General features: G+C 40.7%; 1 protein-coding gene across 4 annotated transcripts in view; it reads right to left on the reverse strand.

The window, feature by feature from the left end:
* Positions 1-20,791, reverse strand: part of STAG1 (stromal antigen 1) — a 357,281-nt gene that overhangs the window by 318,014 nt on the left and 18,476 nt on the right. For 3 of the 4 annotated variants that reach the window (XM_050965355.1, XM_050965352.1, XM_050965353.1), the window contains one exon: positions 3,719-3,770. The exons of the other annotated variant lie outside the window; for it this stretch is intronic. The gene's annotated coding sequence lies outside the window, so the exon portion shown is untranslated. The remainder of the gene's footprint in view (positions 1-3,718; positions 3,771-20,791) is intronic. 4 annotated transcript variants of the gene reach the window in all.

A 20,791-nucleotide genomic window follows, 5' to 3' on the forward strand; every position in this document is an offset into this window, starting at 1 on the left:
GGTAAATAAGATGACCTAGGTAATAATAAGCCTGTCACAGCCTGTCCTGGATCCCAGGTCTCAGAATGTAATCATAAACAGATCACTTTGGTGTGTTTCCAGTGCAGTCCCATAGGGACTGATTCTTGGCCCACACTATTTAACATTTTTATCAATATTTGGAAGAAAACAAAATCATCATTGACAAAGTTTGCACATGACACACAAATTGGGGAACGGTAAATAATGAGGAGGATGGGTAACTGATTCAGAGTAATCTGGGTCACTTTGTAAGGTAAACTAGCGTAAGCAAGCAATATGTGTTTTAATAAAATTAGCAAATGTAAACATTTACATCTAGGAACAAGGAATTTAAACCATACTTGCAGGATAGGGGACTCTATCCTGAAGAAGATTTGGGGGGCTGTGGTGGACAATCAGCAGAAAATGAGCTACCAATGTGATGCTGTGGCCAGAAGAGCTACGGCTATCATGAAATGCATAATTAGGGCAATGTTGAGTAGGAACAGAGAAATTATTTTACCTCTGTATTTGACACTAATGCGACCACTGCTGGAATACTGTGCCCTGTTCTGGTGACCACAATTCAAGAAAGTTATTGATAAATTGGAGAGGGTTCATACAAGAGCCACAAGAATGATTAAAAGATGAGAAAACATGCCCTATTATGGTAAGCGTCAAAGAGGTCATTCTATTTACATTAAAGTGAAGGTGTGACTTGATTAGTGTCTCTCTACCCGGGGAACAAATATTTAATAATGGGTTCTTCAATCTAGCAGAAAAAGGTCTAACATGATCCAGTGGCTGGAAATTGAAGCTGGACAAATTCAGACTGGAAGCAAGGCATATGTTTTTCACAGTGAGGGTATTTAACCACTAGAACAATTCAGCGACAGTCATGGTGGATTCTTCATCACTGGTCATTTTTAAATCAAGATAGGACTTTTTTCTAAAAGAGCTGTTCTAGAATACAACAATTATTTCAGGAAAGTTCTATGGTCTGTGTTATACAGGTCAGAATAGATTGATCAGAACTGTGGTCCCTTCTGGATTTTGAATACATAAGTAGTCTCTACAGGCTCAAGGGAGCAATAGGTTTTGCAGATAAATTCTCTATTGTCAAAAAATTTCAGAAACATAAACTCAACTTATGCCTCAATAGCCTTCCTGGCAGTTTCTGAAGGCAGTCAAGGCCCCAGTGACTACCATGGGTGGGGCTGGCCTTAGACTTCTTTGCTACTGGATGGGAAACTGTTCCAGGATGGTACAAAAGGCACAAAAAGACTAGCTATAATCAGACTCCAGGTACAGAACCAAGATCCTTGCTCTCTGCAGAGAAGCTGCCATTATCAGTCAGTCGCTGATAGTAGAGTAATCCCTGCCAAGCCAGAGCACAGGGAGAGGAGAGTGAGAACCGTTGCTGGATGGAGAACTGGGTACCAAAATCTTTCCTCAGCCAAATTGGTGAAGCTCCTTCATTAGATCAGTTAGCTAAGGCACTCACTGAGCCATTCAAGTGGATTTTCAATAAATCTTGGAGCAGCAAGGAAGTTCCAGAAGACTGGAAGAAAGCTAGTATTGCTGCAACTTTTAAAAAGAGTTAACAAGATGACCTAGGTAATTATAAGCCTGTCACAGCCTGACCTGGATCCCAGGCAAGTTAATACAGTGGTTGAGCAATCCAGTTTTCATACTACTCCAGCTCCTACATCAGCAGAAAACTATTTTACTAAAGCAATTCAAACATTTCACCTGACGTGATCCTTAGGAGACAGTTTACAAGTAATTTCTACACTGATTTAACAGCATTAATATGGAAACATCATACTACAAACACCAAACAAAGGGGATATGAGGCAGCAATTTACAGTATAGCTTGTATTCGTCCATTAACTGAAATATAAACAGCACCAAGAAAACATGCCAAGAAAAATTAACCCCAATTGTAACTATTGATCATGCTATTCACATCGCACATTACATATGGGATGGGGATAGTGTAGTTTATCACTTTCATGGGGAATTATTCATTTAAAACCAATGAACGGTGAGTGTAAGCAATAGCCAAGCGCACAGAATTTTCCCCCGGCTGTATTTAGAAACAAAGCCCTATTAGGTTATTTTATCCATCCATCCACTTGCCAATAAAGGATTGTCCTGAATATTCAAATGATTTGTCCAGTCTAATTTTAAGTGACTGAAGCAGCAGGAGACTACTCCAGTCTAGCTGACCTCTTATTAAGTGTACTTTTGGTCAATTTCAATCAAATTACATCTATCTACACGCCACTGTTACACCCTATACAATTATTCCTCCTTGGTGTTTTCATTGCCTTTAAATATTGACCATACGTATGATTATATCCCTGTTAGTTATTGCACTATACATATTTTAGTTTTTTAAACCTTTAGTGGCTCTGAATACATTCCTCCAGGTGCTAAAATATTTTTCCCCAGTTTATCAGTATTTTTTGGATACTGAGACCTAGAACTCTAATTGGACCCTAGGTGTGATATGACATGGGTCAGATACAGAAGAACTGTCACTTCCTTGATCAGTGAAGAAATTTCTCTGTATTATACTGCACAAAGTGCTATTGGCTGTTTTTGTCATTAATACTGAACGACCAGATCATGTCTAATTTGCTTTGCACAAAAGCTTGTTGAAATATTTCTAGTTCAGTAACGTACCATTCCCTTCTGAGCATTTGACCAGGAGGACAGAGTCAGAGTATCTTCTCAGACTATGCTGAAATATCCTATTTTTGATACTCCATCCTTCTTCCCTCATACCCAGCTTGCTCTTTTCATCTACTTGTCACATCTTCCCGTAGCTACCATTATTATGATTACAGTGGAGCCTAGTAACTATACCTTAGATTGGGTTGTATTCTAAAATGGGTTTAAAATATTTTTCTCTCCTTAATATAGAAGTCCTTTTAGAGTGAATTTCACACATGGTTAGTTTTCACACATTTTCTCTTGTTGAATTTAATACAGAAAATCTGAAATTGGGCTTTTTACGAACCCTGTCCTTGACAGTCCAAACTTTCACTGTTAACAGTGAAACTATTTACCTACACAATTTGGTAGACAGATTTATCCCTTAGTACATCTCATGCAATATGTACTTTTAATTGTATTTTGGGTCATTTTTAAGAGATTCATAATAGTTGAAACTATGTGTGACAAATTTTTGTCAAATATACTCTTCTCTGTTGTATAGATAAAAAACAGACTCCATCAATATAGTTACAGTTTTCAGTCAGATTATATGCTACTAGGCAGAAGATTTTATATATGGGAGTCTGGCACAGCACTGATGTGAAGTGTACACTTCTCCATCTCAGACAGGTTTGCCCCCCTTACTTAGTCATCTACCATTAAGCATGAAAAAAACACAGGAAATTAATATACAAAAAAAACTTAATTGTAAAATAGTCAAGTTAACTTGTACTACACACAATACACCTGACACAAACACAAACAAGCGAGAAATGAAAAAAGTTGTGCCATTAGAGCACAGACCCTTCAATGCTCTAGCCATAATCATACACTTTGCCATTACCACATTCACAACATCACAGATCCCACACCACAACCTTAAAACTCCTTTGTAATTTCACCAGATATAATTCAAGTTTTGTGTCTGTACCAAGACTATATATCTCTAAGGCATTAGCTATTTGAAGCTGGAAGATTGATCAACAAAGCTTACCTTTAAGGATGTATTAACATGCAATGGAAACTCTGGCTGCTACTCCTGATACCTAGAAAAGCAAAAATCAAGTGTGTATTAGGTTTCTCCTGCCAACCATTTCCGCGATGCCAATAAATCTTGAGGTATAAAGCATGACCTCAAACCTGAACCACCACTTCCAGACGGAAATTTAGGAGTTCTCCAAACAAAGGTTTGGAACCTGTTTTGGGTTCATAATTTAGTCACTGCCAATACAGCTATCCTCCATGTGCTGGACAGACTAACAGAATGTAAAATGAGCCAAAAGTTAGTTATGAGGAAATTTTCTGTAAGGAACCTCAAGATCTTCCACCAATCTTCAGAGACTGAAGATGACAAATTTTTCTGTTTAACTCAAGAATTCACCCACAGGTGTTAATCTTTCAGTTCTACAGAGGTAAGGAACAAACACCTCGTGTGCTCAAGCAAATTTTAATTATTTGCAATAGGACTGAGGCCATAGGTTACTTTCAGTTAAAATGGTCACCATTTACCTAGAGCCTGTGCAATAGATTAGAATGTCCCTATCAGTGTAAGAGGGGAGTTTCTGAGGAGTAACTGCAGATCCTGTGCTCAGAGGTAACAGCCTTGCTAATTTGTGAGTTTGGTAGGTTTCTGTAAGGGCCTTGTGATTGGGTTTTCAAGTCTCTCCAGTCCATGTGTGTGATCTCTCCAGGTGTTTTAAATTATTCTTGTTAACGAAGGAGTTGTGCTAACCCAATTATACTAGCTAAATACGCCAGCTGCAAAGTGAACTCTGAGTCAGAGAATAGGCAAATGCTAATGGGAGTGTTTCAAGGAATTTGTAGCAGGGAATTTGCTTATCTTCTACCTAGGTACATTTCTACAACAGTAATAATGGATAACATTGGAACAGTATTTGCGGCCTGGAGGAGATGTCCATGTTTTCCTTCCTGACTGAAGGCATTAGAGTTTTCCTGAATGTGAAGTGCAAATTGATTGGAAAAAAAGATTTGTGGTCTTGAAGAACCATCAACCTGACAGCACCAAAGAGAATGAAGACTTCTTGAACAACAAGATTTGGGAATCACTGCCACAGATTCAACAAGGGAAGGAATTAACAATGAAGGAGACAAAAGTAGAAATCAGAAAACAGGAGTGGCAGTTTATGATCACTAGAGGAAAGTGAACCAGAAGGCATTCTACATAGCAGAATACATTATCAGATAGGGTTCAAAAAAGAATTAAAGACGTTCATAGAAGATAGGTCCATCAATGGTTATTAGCCAGGATGGGCAGGGATAGTGTCCCTAGCCTCTGTTTGCCAGAAGCTGGGAATGGGCGACAGGGGATGGATCACTTGATAGCCTGTGCTATTCATTCCCTCTGGGGCAACTAGCATTGGCCACTGTCGGAGCACAGGATACTGAGCTAGATGGACCTTTGGTCTGACCAAGTATGGCTATTCTTATGTAGTCTACAAGGCATCTGCAGAAAATCTCTCTGAAATTTCACTAGAGAAACAAAATAAAGCTGCAGGGGACATATATGAAGATGGCTGCTCTGCTCAATCCAGAAGGACATCACACCTGCCCAACAGAAGACATGAACAGTCCCTGTTTTCAGGGACTCCATGTTAAGAGAAGTGAGTAAAAATTTCTGCAAGAGACAAAAAAAAAAAAAAAAACAGAAGAATTGTGCGCCGTCTTCCTGGAATTAAGAGAAGAGATATGATAAGATGGCATTCTGAAGCTGGTGCACAAGACTCTGCTGACAATGAAACATATTGGCACTAGTGGCATGACATCACGCTTCAAAGATTATTGAACACTTCAGGGATCTTGGAAGAGAGGAAAGGCCAGGTGATATTTCTGAAGAGTCTCTTTATCCCATGAGCAAAGGGGAGGTGAACCTCTGAGCTAGGTAAGTGATATAAAATAGAGGGATTTGTTTTCGTGGAATGTTAGCCATGTTCCATGGAAAAGAGATCTAGAGAGTTTGAATGGCCTTCATCACAATGGCACAGAAACCAATCTTGTAGAACAGAGTAGTTAGATTGTTTGGAAGTCATTTAATAACAAACAGTAATGGAGTAAACACAGTACAAACACCATGCAATGCAGACTAGAGGAGTCATGAACATCATAAATCATGATGTCAAGGGATGTGAAGAGAAGAAATACAATTACTGCAAAAAGTAGAGAAATTAGAAATTCAGGCACCTATCCGCATATAACCTATATTCTTCCACTCAGACAGACCTCACCATTGCCACAACTATACGTCGAAGACCACAACTTTAATTTCAGCCTTTTATTGATGCCATCCATGCAAAGCCTTCACTAACTACCACCGCCAAGCACAAACTACTATATTAAACATGCCAAGTAACAGCAACTTGATTAAGGGAATATGTGCAGAAGGAAAGGTTGTGGGTAGGTTGTTGTGTCCATTTCTTCAGCCAGAACGGCCCTTGGCCTTCATCATTGGAATCAGATGTTTTTAGAAAATTCACGCTGCTTATTAATTGTAATTCCATCAAATCCTAGTGCTTACATAGGAACATAGGACTCATAGGAACCTCCTAGATCACCAAGACCAGTCCCGATATTGCAGGCAACTATGTCTTACTCCCATTCATAAATTTATCAAACTCCATCTTAGAACAAGGTAGATTTTCTTTTTCCACTATTTCTATTGAAAGTCTATCCCAGAACCTCACTCCTCTCATGGTCAGAAACCTTCTTCTAATTTCCAACCTAAATTTTTTCATGGCTAGCTCACACCCATTTGCTCTTGTTCTAACATTGTCCTTTAATGACTAGAATTGTAAACAATATTGCAGATGAGGTCTCATCACTGCCTTGTACAATGGCATTAATACTTCCCTATATCTCTACCAACTCACCTCACAAATCCTAGGATCACATTTGCCTTTTTTTTATAAATGCATTTCTTTGGTGGCTCATAATTATCCTGTAAACTAATACACCCAGGTCTTTCTTCTCCTCTGTTGCTTCCAACTGATGAGCCGCAACTTACAGCAGAAATACTTGCTATTAGTTCCTAAGTACATGATCTTGCACTTTGTACTCTTAAATTTCATCTAATTTCATCCAGTCCTCTAGGTCAACCAATTCTTCCTGTATAATATTCTGATCCTCCTCTGTATTGACAATGCCGCCCACCTTTGTGTCATCAGAAAAGTTCATTAGCACATTCCTATCTTTTGTGCCAAGGTCATTAATAAAAATATTAAAATAAGATTGGTACAAATACTTGAGGAACTTGACTAGTAACCTCCCCCTCCAGCATAATCTGCTGTTGCCTCCCCGTTTAGCCTATTCCTTACTCACTTTAATATTCTTGTACTAATCCCCATCTTCTCCAGCAAAACTGATAATTTCAAATATGGTACCAAGTCAAGTGCATTATTAAAATGCAAACAGACTAGATTTACTATATTTCCTTTGTCTAAGAAATCATTTATCTACTCAAAGAAAAGTATCATGTTAGTCTGGCACAGTCTACCTCTGCAGACCCTTGTTGCATTTTGTCCCATTTTTCACTTAACTCTATATTTCTAATTATTCTTTCCTTTAAAATTTGGTTCAAAAGTTTTGTATTCTACTGAAGTCAGACTAACAGGTCACTAGTTGCCGGAATCGCTTTTCTTCTCTTCTTAAATACAGCTACAATGTTAATTATTCTCCACTCTAGTTTTGATAGATTTATTAAAAAACTTTGCTACTGGACTTGCAACTTCATAGATTCAAAGGCCAGAAGGGACCATTTTGATCATCCATTCTGACCTCTGTATAATGAAGACCATAGAGCTTCCCCAAAATAATTCCCACAGCCTATCTTTTAGAAAAAACATACAATCTTGGTTTAAAAATTGTCAGTGATGGAAAATCCACCATGATGCTTGGTAAATTTTTCTAATGGTTAAATATCCTCATTATGAAAAATTTATGCCTTGCTTCCAGTCTGAAGTTGTCTAGTTTTAACTTCCAGCCATTGGATCATGTTATGCCTTTCTCTGCTAGATTGAAGAGTCCATTATTAAATATTTGTTCCTCAGGTAAATATTTATAAATTGTAATCAAATTACTTTTTTTAGCCTTCTTTGTTCAACTTGGGGCTCTTCTATGAACCCTCGCCAATTTATCAATATCCTTCTTGAATTAAGGACACCAGAACTGGACACAGTACTCCAGCAGCAGTTGCATTAGTGCCAAATACACAGGTAAAATCTCTATTCCTACTCGAGATTCCCTTATTTATGCATCCCAAAATAGCTTTAGCTCTTTTGGCCACAGCTTTACATTGGGAGCTCATGTTCCACTGATTATCCATCACACTCACCGAAATCATCTTCAGAGTCACTGCTTCCCAGGATAGAATCCCCCATCCGTATGGCCTATATTCTTTGATCCTGGATGTATACATTTACCTGAATGCTTCTTGTTTGCTTGCACCCCATCTACCTAGCAACCAGATCATTCTGGAACAGTGATCTTTCTTCTTCATTATTTACCATTCCTCAGTTTGCGTGTCATCCCCTATCATCAGTGACGATATTACGTTTTCTTCTAGGTCACTGATAAGAAGGATAAATAGCATAGGGCCAAGAATGAATCTCTATGGGACCCTGCTGGAAACACAATCACGTGATGACAATTTCTCATTCACAGACAAACTCTAAAACCTTTCAGCAGTTAGCCAGTTTTTAATCCATTTAATATGTGCCATGTTAATTTTATTTTGTTCTAGTTTTTTAATCAAAATGTCATGTGGCACTAAGTCAAATGCCTCAGAAAAGTCTACTATTACATTAATGCTATTACCTTCATCAACCAAACTTATCTCATAAAAAATATCAAGTTAGTTTGACAGGATCTATTTTGCATAAACCCATGTTGATTTTCATTCATTACATTACCCTACTTTAATTCTTCAGTACTCAAGTCCTGTATCTATGACTCCATTATCTTGCCTGAGATTGACATCAGGCTAAGAGGCCTATAATTATCCAGGTCATCCCATTTACCATTTAAAAAACTGGCCCACCATTAACTTTCTTCCTGTTTCCTGGAATTTCCCTGCTACCCCAAGGTGGTAGAGAAGGAACTGATGATAGGTCGCCCAGGCAGCCATGGTATCTGCCACAAGAAGGCATGCGGCACATGCACTGGCAGAATGGACACTGCTAGCTAGAAATGTTCAATCAAGGGCTTGAGAGGTGCATGCGTACCTAAAGTAGAGCACGAACAGAGATGCTACTCGAATCAGCAGTAAGCTCCCAGCTGCAGTGTATATATATCCTCTGTAGTAAATTGTTGGGATACTGGTTAAAATCCAATTCTGTTTCTTCTTAAAACAAATAAGAAAAAGGGGATACAGAAAAAGAGAAAAACAAATTCTGTTTGATACTTACAGTTCAGTTGTTGGAAAAACACTGGCAAAGTACATACTATATTACCTGATTATAGGGCTGTTGATTAATTGCAGTTAACTCACGTGATTAACCCAAAAATTTAATTGGAATTAAAAAAATTAATCATGATTAATTGCAATTTTAATTGCACTGTTAAATAGAATACCAACTTAAATGTATTAAATATTTTTGGATATTTATCTACATTTTCAAATATATTGATTTTAATAACACAGAATACAAAATGTACGTTGCTCACTTTGTATTATTTTTATTACAAATATTGGCACTGTAACAATGAACAAAAGAAATAGTATTTTTCAATTCACCTCATACAAGTACCATAATGCAATCACTTTATAGTGAAAGTGCAACTTACAAATGTAGGGTTTTTTGTGTTACATAACTGCACTCAAACACAAAACAATGTAAAAACTTCAGAGCCTACAAGTCCACTCCAAGTCTTGTTCAGCCGATCACTAAGACAACAAGTTTGTTTACATTTACAGGAGATAGTGCTGCTGGCTTCTTATTTACAATGTCACCTGAAAATAAGACTAGGTGTTCACATGGAACTTTTGCAGCCAGCATTGAAAGGTATTTACGCGCCAGACATGTTAAACATTCATAGGCCCCTTCGGCTACCGTTCCAGAGGACATGCTTCCATGCTGATGACGCTCGTTAAAAAAAATAATGCGTTAATTACATTTTAGATTGAATTCCTTGGGGGAGAATAGCATGTCTCCTGCTCTGTTTTACCCACATTCTGCCATATATTTCATGTTATAGCAGTCTCGGATGATAACCCAGCATATGCTGTTCATTTTAAGAACACTTTCACTGCAGAGTTGACAAAATGTAAAGAAGGTACCAATGTGAGATTTCTAGAGCTACAGTACTCAACCCAAGGTTTAAGAATCTGAAGTGCCTTCCAAAATGTGAGAGGGACAAGGTGTGGAGCATGCTTTCAGAAGTCTTAAAAGAGCAACACTCCGATGTGGAAACTACAGAACCTAAACCACCAAAAAAGAAAATGAACCTTTTAGCTGGTGGCATCTGACTCATATAATGAACGTGAACATTTGCCGCTCTGCACTGCTTTGGACTATTACTGAACAGAACCCCTCATCAGCATGGATGCATGTCCTCTGCAATAGTGGTTGAAGCATGAAGGGACATATGAATCTTTAGCACATCTTGCAACACCAACTACAAGTGCCATGTGAATGCCTGTTCCCATTTCCAGGTGACATTGTAAACAAGAAGCGGGCAGCATTATCTCCTGCAAAATGTAAACAAACTTGTTTGTCTGAGCCCACGTCCACACTACAGGGTAAAATCGATGTTAATAAAATCGATTTTATAAAGCAGGCTTTATAAAATCGATTTTGCGCGTCCACACTAGGGCTACTTACATCGATGTTGAGCGTCCATGTTCCCTGGCGTCCATCTTTTCCCTGAGCGTTGCACTCTGGGTACCTATCCCACAGTTCCTGCACGGGTCCCTGCCCTTTGGAATTATGGGTTACTAGCCCAGTGCATGATGGGATCAAAGTCCCCGTCCTGGGTGGTTCTGGGTACAGCCCCCCCCCCCTTCCTGTAAACGGCACACAGTCAGTTCGCGCTGTTTTTACTGGCTGCAGTGAGGGAAACGCCATTTTGCAGCAAGCATGGATCCAGGTCTGCTCTTGTCCTTGATCGCGAATGCTGTAAATAATTCACGCATTCTCGTTCTATCACTGCTGACCCATGATGCAGAAATGCAAGAGAGAATGCTTGAATGCGGGGACGACAGCGATGACGAACTGGAGAACGAGTTTTCTGACTCCCCGGGCCCCTGCACGTTGGAGCTCCTGACGGTTACGGGTGAGGTTCTACCCGTTCCGCGCCGCTTTTGGGCACGGGAAACAAGCACTGACTGGTGGGACCGCATAGTCCTGCAGGTGTGGGACGATTCGCAGTGGCTGCGGAACTTTCGCATGCGTAAGAGCACTTTCTTTGAACTTTGTGACTCGCTTTCTCCTGTCCTGAAGCGGCATAATACCAGGATGAGAGCAGCCCTCACAGTGGAAAAGCGAGTGGCAATAGCCATATGGAAGCTTGCAACGCCAGACAGCTACCGGTCAGTCGGTAATCAATTTGGAGTGGGCAAATCTACTGTGGGGGCTGCTGTGCTGGAAGTATCCAAAGCAATCATTAAGCTGCTGCTTCGAAAGGTTGTGACTCTGGGAAACGTGCAGGCCATTGTGGATGGCTTTGCTGCAATGGGATTCCCTAACTGTGGGGGGGCCATAGATGGAACCCACATCCCTATTTTGGCACCGGAACACCAGGGTGCCCAGTACATTAACCGCAAGGGGTACTTTTCGATGGTTCTGCAAGCCCTGGTGGATCACAAGGGACGTTTCACCAACATCCACGTGGGATGGCCAGGAAGGGTTCACGACGCACGTGTCTTCAGGAGCACTACACTGTTTAAACGGCTGCAGCAAGGGACCTACTTCCCTGATCAGAGAATAACAGTTGGAGATGTCCAAATGCCTATTGTTATCCTTGGGGACCCAGCCTACCCCTTGATGCCCTGGCTAATGAAGCCATACACAGGCAGCCTTGACAGTGCTCAGGAGTTGTTTAATTACAGGCTGAGCAAGTGCAGAATGGTGGTAGAATGTGCATTTGGCAGGCTTAAGGCGAGATGGCGAACGCTTCTTACTCGCTCAGATCTTAGCCAAACCAATATCCCCTTTGTCATTGCTGCTTGCTGTGTGCTCCACAATCTCTGTGAGAGCAAAGGGGAGGCCTTTATAGCGGGGTGGGAGACTGAGGTAAACCACCTGGCCGCTGATTATGCGCAGCCGGACACCAGGGCAATTAGAAGATCTCACCAGGATGCTGTGCGCATCAGAGAAGCACTGAAAAGTAGCTTCCTCATGGGCCAGGGTACAGTTTGAATGCTGATTTTCCTTTCAATTGATTGCTGCCCTCCCCGTCTATGCGGTGTTGCTGCTGCAAGATACTTTGCCTGCAGCATTCCTCAATTGCTTGCTTAGGTTACTTGCAAGAGCTGTCCATTGGAAAACATATACTTCTGTATTTCCCAATTATTACCTACCTCCACCATTAGCTGCTTCCGTCTGCTGCTAGGCACAGTACCTGCAACCTTCCTTAACTGCTTTTTTATTGAAAATAAAGTTACTACTATTTGTTACAAGAATTGTGTTCTTTATTTAAAATCAGACCCTTTCATCAATCAAGCATAATGTTTGTTGTTACAATACTGTGCATGAAATTTCATAACTCATTGTTCTATGGGGGACGGAGCGAGGGAGGTTTGGAGGAAGGGGGAGGGAGGTTTGAAAGAAGAAAGTGCATCAGAGAAGACAGAACAAGAATTCTCATGGACCAGGTTACGGTATGGCTGCTTTCTTTGTTTTCCCTGTATTGCCCATATCCCCAATTGTCAAATCCTGATGCTGATAACTAGCTTCCGTGCAGCTTTCCAAAGCTGCTTGCTTTAGTTCATTACCAATCTACAGTCACACTGACTTAATAGCATGACCTGAGAGTAAAAAATAGGCAAAGGTGCCATGGTAGAAGTTTGGATCATTAGAGGAGGGAAAAAACAGGACACAAAGGGCTTTTCAATCTAATGAAAGCCTTCTGGTTGGAGTGTCCGCAGCGGTGGAGGGGGCTGGTGCAGAGAGCCTTCCCCCACGCGTTCTTACACGCCTGGTTCTGGAAGGTGTGGGACACGGTGAGTACTGAGGGAGGTTATACACGGGCTGTAGGGGCATTCTGAAACCACGGAGCTCTTGCAGCATATCGCGGAGGATGTCAGTCTGATCACGAAGAAGATCCAGAGTTGCTGCTCGCCAGCGCTGATCTTCCTGCCACCTGACATCATTTTTGGCGTCCCTCCTGTCTTCGCGTTGGTCCCTCCTGTCTTCGCGTTGGTCCCTCCTGTCTTCGCGTTCACTGGCAGCCTCCCTGTACTTTGCGACCAATTGCTTCCATTCTCCCTGCTGAGCTCTCTCTGTACGGGTTACTGCCATAATTTCGGTGAACATGTCCTCATGCGTCCTCCTTTTCCTCAGTCTTCTTATGATACCCCCCCCACGTAGATGAGAAGCGAGAGGGAGGCTGGAGAAATGTGCAGCTGTGTGTGGGGGGGTGGGGTTTGGAAAGAGTGATAAAAGAATCATAAGAGACACATTTCACACAACCATGCATACAGTCTCTCCCCTCACTGACCTGTGCCTGTTACCGAACCTTGAACATTTTACTTTACCAAAAGGTCACCTTATGATTCCTTTAATACTTATTGCTTGTGGCTGAGGACAGAGAGTTCTGCTCAGACGCAGGTCAGGGGAGCACACAGACCATGTCCGGAGAAAATGGTAAGTTAATAATGGCTAGTAATCCCTGTAGTAGATTGTACTGGTAATCAAGCTACTCTCCTTCCCTGGTTTGCTCTCGCGTTCCCCAAACCACCCAGCAAACCGCAGGCAAGGAGCCCTGCTTGTTCGGGGAACGCGAGAGCAAAGCAGGGAAGAAGAGTAGCTTCCCGCGGTTTGCTCTCGCGTTCCCCGAACCACCCAGCAAACCGCAGGCAAGGAGCCCTGCTTGTTCGGGGAACGCGAGAGCAAAGCAGGGAAGAAGAGTAGCTTCCCGCGGTTTGCTCTCGCGTTCCCCGAACCACCCAGCAAACCGCAGGCAAGGAGCCCTGCTTGTTCGGGGAACGCGAGAGCAAAGCAGGGAAGAAGAGTAGCTTCCCGCGGTTTGCTCTCGCGTTCCCCGAACCACCCAGCAAACCGCAGGCAAGGAGCCCTGCTTGTTCGGGGAACGCGAGAGCAAAGCAGGGAAGAAGAGTAGCTTCCCGCGGTTTGCTCTCGCGGTCCCCGAACAAGCAGGATGAGTCCGCCCTGTAACAATGGAGACTTTTCTAAAAACCACCTCATGGGTCACTGTTTTAGGAAAGGTTTTTAATCTACTTGGTCAGTGACTCTAAGTACAGGTAGTGATTTGAAGCACCCAGTAAAAAAGGCTTACATTAAACTGAAGCTTTTAGTAAAAAAAATTACACTCACCAGAGGATGGTCCCTCAGCTTCATTTTCTGGAGTACTGCCTTGAGATGGCTGGCAGGGAACCTCAGTAAGGGTGAGGAAAAGATCCTGGCTGTTTGGGGGGATAAAATGCTCTGTGCTCTCTGCTGGAGCCTCCTCCTCTTGGTCCTCATCATACTGATCATCGCCATCAAATAAATCTTCCGTAGTTGCAGGAATCACAACGCCCACCTCTGAATCAACAGACAAGGGGGGGTTCGTCGTTGCGCTGTTCCCCAATATTGCGTTAAGCTCGTCGTAGAACCGGCATGTTTTGGGGGCAGAGCCTGACCTGCCCTTTGCTGCTTTGGTCTTCTGATACGCCTGTCTGAGCTCTTTCACTTTCACTCGGCACTGTAACGAGTCCCTGGTATGTCCCCTCTCCCGCATGGCATTAGAAATTTTTTCAAAGGTTTTCTCATTTCGTCTGCTCGAGCGCAGTTCTGAAAGCACTGACTCTTCTCCCCATACAGCTATCAGATCGAGTAACTCCTGTGTGCTCCATGCTGGAGCTCTTTTCCTATTTTCAGGAGACTGCATTCTTCTCTCTGCTGCTGAGAGCTCCACGCTGTGCAAGCAGGAAATGGAATTTCAAACTTCCCGGGGCTTTTCCTGTTTACCTGGCCAGCAGAAGAGTACCTTTACCTGTGTAGAGCGGCCACTAGAGCACTGTGGGATACGTCCCGGAGGCCATTAACTTCGATGGCCGTCCACACTATCATAAAATCGATTTTAAAAAATCGATTTTGGGGTTACTCCTCTCGTTTTGATGGAGTTCCAAAATCGATTTTAGGGACCCTTAAAATCGATTTTATGCACTCTGTAGTGTGGACGGTTACAGCTTTAAATCGATTTAGAGCTCTTAAAATCGATTTAAAGCTCTAGTCTGGACCTGGCCTGAGTGAATGGCTGAATGAGAAGTAGGACTGAGTGAACTTGTAGGCTCTGAAGTTTTACATTGTTTTATTTTTGAATGTAGTTATTTTTTGTACATAATTCTACATTTATAAGTTCATCTTTCATGATAAAGAGATAGCACTACAGTACATGTATTATGTGAATTGAAAAATACTATTTCTTTTGTTCTTTACAGCACAAATATTTAAAATCAAATATAAATATAAAGTGAGCACATTTGAAAATGTAGAAAACACCCAAAAATATTTAAATAAATGGTATTCTATTTTTGTAATTGTGTGATTAATTTTTGTAATCGCTTGACAGCTCCTATTATCCACCAAAGGACTTGAGAAACTTAACTAGAGAGGCCTAAAGCATCGCTCAGCTTGCCTTTTTGGTCATAGCAAAGCGTTGCAAAGTTCACTCTGTCCTCACTAGACAAGCTGACTCTTATTAGATGGAAGACAAGATGAGAAAAGAAAATAGGAGGAATAAGATGAGGGAAGAAATTGACACTACAGAGGATGGAGTATTGTTTGGTTTGCTTTCCTCAACTCATCTGGTCAGAGCATGTTTCAAAATCAGGAAAAAAGATTTAATGGTATGACAGAATAGCTCTGGGTTTCACCTACTGGTGATGGTGCTGGCCATGATCCTGACGCCATGCATAAGCAAATTACCAACTGCTCCCCAGAAACGCAAAGTTGAACATGGATAGCAACCTTCTCCCATGAAAGCTGATAAGTAATAATAAAGATCCAGACATGCACACGTCATCTGATCGTAAACATTTTGGCCTGTTGCTATCAACAATTCTGACCTAAACACGGTTAACTAGAGGCTTGTCAAAGCTCTTAGTGAGGTAAAGGCATCTTACATTGTTCCTTGATTTAAATCACTCCACCCTGACATTATAGGAGGCTGTCAGTGCCAAATACTTCCCATTGTAAACTCATGTTTTAATTTGCTTGTAAATTTACAAGCTGTAATTGTTTGGGCTGAAATTTTCCCTGCTGGGTGCCTGCCCGAGGCTGAACTGTTTTGAAAAGTTTCCACTAAAAAACAGTTCAGCTGTTTCTCAGACTGAAGTTAGGGGGAAACTATATTGTTTTGCACATGTTAAAATGTTCTTACAATTAAGTTCCAGTGCCTCCATACTTTGGCATAGGAACTTTAAATGCAGTACGAATAGAGAGAGTGATGACTGCCCTTGTGTCAGCGATGTACCTTTTGCCATCCTTGTGAAAATCCACTGTAATCTGGCTGAGTTGTAAACCTCTGAAAGTCAGTTTGTGCTGAGGAGAGGCCTCAAAGTTTTCATATGCATGTTCCATCTCCACACAGCTTTTATGAGCCCAGATTATACATGCACTACTCCAACAAAGTGAATGAGCATGCTCCACTGTAGGACTGAGCTGCAATTTTCCACTGTAGTGCCAAGCAACAGAACTTGGAGCAGGAAGACTGTCTCTCTTGTGTGTGGGGAAAGGGGGGGATTGACAGCACAAGGGCCAAATCATGAACCTTTCAGCACTTGTCCACATCTGGCCCCACTTAACCAACTAGAAAATAAGACAGGCTACCTGCCTTAGCTAGACCGCCATCCATTCTCTTCCTGCAGTCTCCTGACTCTTCGCAATAAACAAAGCAGGAGTCCTACAGAGAACAGCCTCATTCACAATATCACTCAGATTCACACCCTAAGCACCAGCCTTCCTATGAGCTGAGTAAGTTAGGGATCCTGTGAAAAAAGTATGTAATAATGACTATCAATGTATACACACAGGGGAATCAAATTAAAGGATATATGGGTAACTATAATTCTAGCATCGAGTGTCAGACTTTGTAACCTTTATGTTCTTTAAAGGTATCTTAAAGTAATTTCATATAAATAGCATAGTCATATTAACATATGATCAAAATACAGAAATAAATAAAGATACACAAAGGCATGCAAAACTGTTACAGGCATTCTAGTATTTTAATACTTTATCTCCAACAACATTATGAAGAAGGAAAAACGGCATGAGAAAACCATTCAGTTGAAGACTACAAGGTTCAGAGGGATGATGATCTCATTAAATGAGTCACAGAATGGAAAATTTTAAAGTCTAAGGATTTAAACATATATTTTAAAAAGTCATATAAAGCTAAACAATTATTTTGTTAGAAAAACTAAGAAGGTAAACTAAACATTAAAGAAATTGCAGAGCAAGTAGGTCTCAACTCAGGATTTCCTCCCAGTGGCAAGTTGCAGGAAGAAGGCAACTAAGACAGCAATTTCTCCAGAATTTAACCTTTCATTCCTTTAAAAACCACCACACAGCCTTAAAGTTTTTATGCTTGAATAGTTTTCTAAAAGATCACAGAGGGTCCAAAAACTAATCTGAAGACGACTCTACTCCTCAGACCACTGGTTTTTGGTCCACACAGCTGCTTAGTCACAGGATGCTAGCTTTCATTTCCAACTGCTTGAATTACACTGGAAGACAAGTAAAAATACTTTCCTACATAAAAACTTCTCCTCCTCCCAGAGGGACATTATACAGTTGCAGACGAGAGAACAAGGATAGTTTCTGTGTGACCATAAGTGGGAGGGGAGGCTATCCATATGACACAGTTTCTATTAAGATGTAATCTGTGATGTTCTCCACATTAACATAAGAAGAGCTTGTGTTAAATAAGATCCTTTATAACTTTACAACCAACTAATGGTACAAAAAAAGAAGTCTGTTCCTAAGCTGAAGCAACCAACTCTTTGTTCTGCTCAGCAGTCAGAGCCAGGCATTGGTATGTGAAGAGTAACTCAGAATTATTCAGGCACACTCAACACCTGTACGTAACAATAGCACCTGTGCCACACTTTTATAAAAAAAATTAAAATTCTCTATCATCTATATGAACAAATTAATTCCACAAATCAATCTAAGTCTCTGGTGGAATGGAGGGGGAGGAGGGGCCATTAAATCATTCTGTCACAGTTTTTCTGGAAGTTGCAGCAGGCCAGTCAGTTGATGGACTCAGAGGTGCAACTGCTTCTTGTTGTTTTGACATTGCTATATCTGACACATCATTACCAAGCAAGTCTAATTACTCTGCCAGTGGGTGGGGGAGGAGGGGAAGAGGGAGATAGATAGACAGATAGATAACCAAGCTGTACTATTTCTCCGAAAGCCAGTGGGGGTTTCCACAATTAGTTGAGCCACTTCTGGACAGTCTGAATATGCATCAATAATGGCACAATAATTTCAAAAAATGTCCACCTCATCTGGATCCCAGACTCTAACTCATGTGTCTATAACTTGATTATGGTTCCCTACCTACAGGTGGTCTATACATTTGGCATGTGGTTGAAATATTTACCTTATAAATGATATCTTTGATCATACCAGGCCAATATATTACTGCTTGTCCTGCTTTTGCACTTCACCATCCCCTCAAGTACCCTTTTTCAGTAAGCTACTTTTTTCCCTAGTTTAACTGGGTCACAAAGTGCCTACACAGATTCACAGAGTCCAAGACCAGAAGGGACCATTTTGATCATCTAGCCTAACCTCTGTATAACACAGGGCATAGAACTTCTCCCAAACAATTCCCACGGCATCTCTTTTAGAAAAACATCCAATCTTGATTTAAAAATGGTCACGGATGCTGAATCCATCACAAACCTTGGTACGTTGTTCCAATGGTTAAATAAGCTCATTGTAATAAAATTATGGCTTATTTGCAGTCTGAATTTGTCTAGCTTCAGCTTCCAACCATTGGATCATGCTATACCTTTCTCTGCTAGACTGAAGAGCCCACTATTGAATATCTGTTCCCCAGGTAAATACTTACAGACTATATCAAGTCACTTTTTAGACTTCTCTTTGTTCAACTAAAATAGACTCAAAGAGCTCAGTCTATCACTAGAAGGCATGTTTCCTATAGCTTTAATCATTCTTGTGGCTCTTCTATGAACCCTCTCCAATTCATCAACATCCTTCTTGAATAGAGGGCACCAGAATCGGACATAGTGCTCAGCAGAGGTCACACTAGTGACAAATAAAATAACCTCTATTCCTCCTCTAGAGTCCCCTGTTTATGCATCCTAGTATAGCCTTAACTCTTTTCGGCTATAGTGTCACAACAGGAGTACCTGATCATCCACCACAGCCCCCTAAATCTTTCAAAGTGACTGTTTCCCAGGATAGAGTCTCCTTATCCTGTAAATATGGCCTACATTCTTTGTTCCTAGATGTATATGTTTACTTTTAGCCATACTAAAATTAACATTATCTGCATGCACCGAATTTACCCAGTGATCCAGATCATTCTGGATCAGTGGCCTTTTCTTTTCATTATTTACTACTCCCCCAATTTTGTGTCATCTGCAAATTTTATCAATGATGATTTTATGTTTCTTCCCAGTCACTGATAAAAACGTTAAATAGCATAAGGACAAGAACTGATCCCAGTGGGACTCCACTGGAAATGCACCTACTCCATGACAACTCCCCATTTACAATTACAATTGAGACCTAACAGTTAGCCAGTTTATAATCCAGTTAACATGCATTTTAATTTTATACAGTTCTCATTTTTAATCAAAATATCATGCTTTACCAAGTCAAACACCTTAGAGAAGTCTAAATACATTATGTCAACATTATTACCCTTATCAACTAAATTTGTAATCTCATGAAAAAAGGTACCAGGGTAGTTTGACAGAGTCTATTTTCCATAAACCCATGCTGACTGGCACTCTCCTTTAATTGTTTATTAAAGAAGAGAGTCCCATATCAACCACTCCATTATCTAACTATCCTGGTCATCCCATTTATTCTTTTAAAAACTGACCCAACATTAGTTTTCTTTCACTCTTCCAGAACTTCCCCGCTGCTCCAAGACTCCTGGGTGCAAGTCATCTGGACCTGCTGAACTAAAAATGTCTATCTTTAATAGCAGCTGTTTAACATCCCCCTGAGATACTAGTGGATCAGAAAGATTGAGTTACCTATAAAGTTATCATATGACAAGACTACACAATCTGTTTTCTCCCCCAAATAAAGAACAGCAATATTTGCTGAATATTTCTGCCTTTTTTGCATTATTATTGACAATTCTACCATTTCCATCTAGTAGAAGGACCAACACCACTGTCAGGATTCTTTTTGTTCCTAATATATTCTGAAAAATCCTCATTATTGTCCTGAACTCTGCTGGCCATAGATTTTTCTTGGTGTCCCTTTACTTCCCTTATGAATTTTCTACAATTTCTAGCTTTTGATTTATATTCATTAATAATAATTTCCCCTTTGTTCCTTTTTGTTTGTTTGTTTTTTAAATAGCTGCTTTCACTTCCCCTCTAAACCAGGTCAGTTTTTAACTAGCATGGCCTTCTTCCTTGATTGTGGGATTCTGGCTTCTTGAGCATCTTAGTAAGATGTTCTTAAATGATCCTCAATTATCATTCATTTTTCTGATTACATTCTTCCTCCTGACTGATTTAGCTCATAATTGTTTTCAGTTTTGTGAAACTGGACCTATGAAAACATCAAGAATATATATAAAGACTGTTCTGGATTTATTCTGCATATTATACATCTGATCAAATCATGATCACTTGCACCTAAGCTACCATTAATTTTTAGTTTTGTGATCAGTT

Source organism: Gopherus flavomarginatus, chromosome 8, assembly GCF_025201925.1.
Source record: "Gopherus flavomarginatus isolate rGopFla2 chromosome 8, rGopFla2.mat.asm, whole genome shotgun sequence".
Classification (NCBI taxonomy): Eukaryota; Metazoa; Chordata; order Testudines; family Testudinidae; genus Gopherus; species Gopherus flavomarginatus.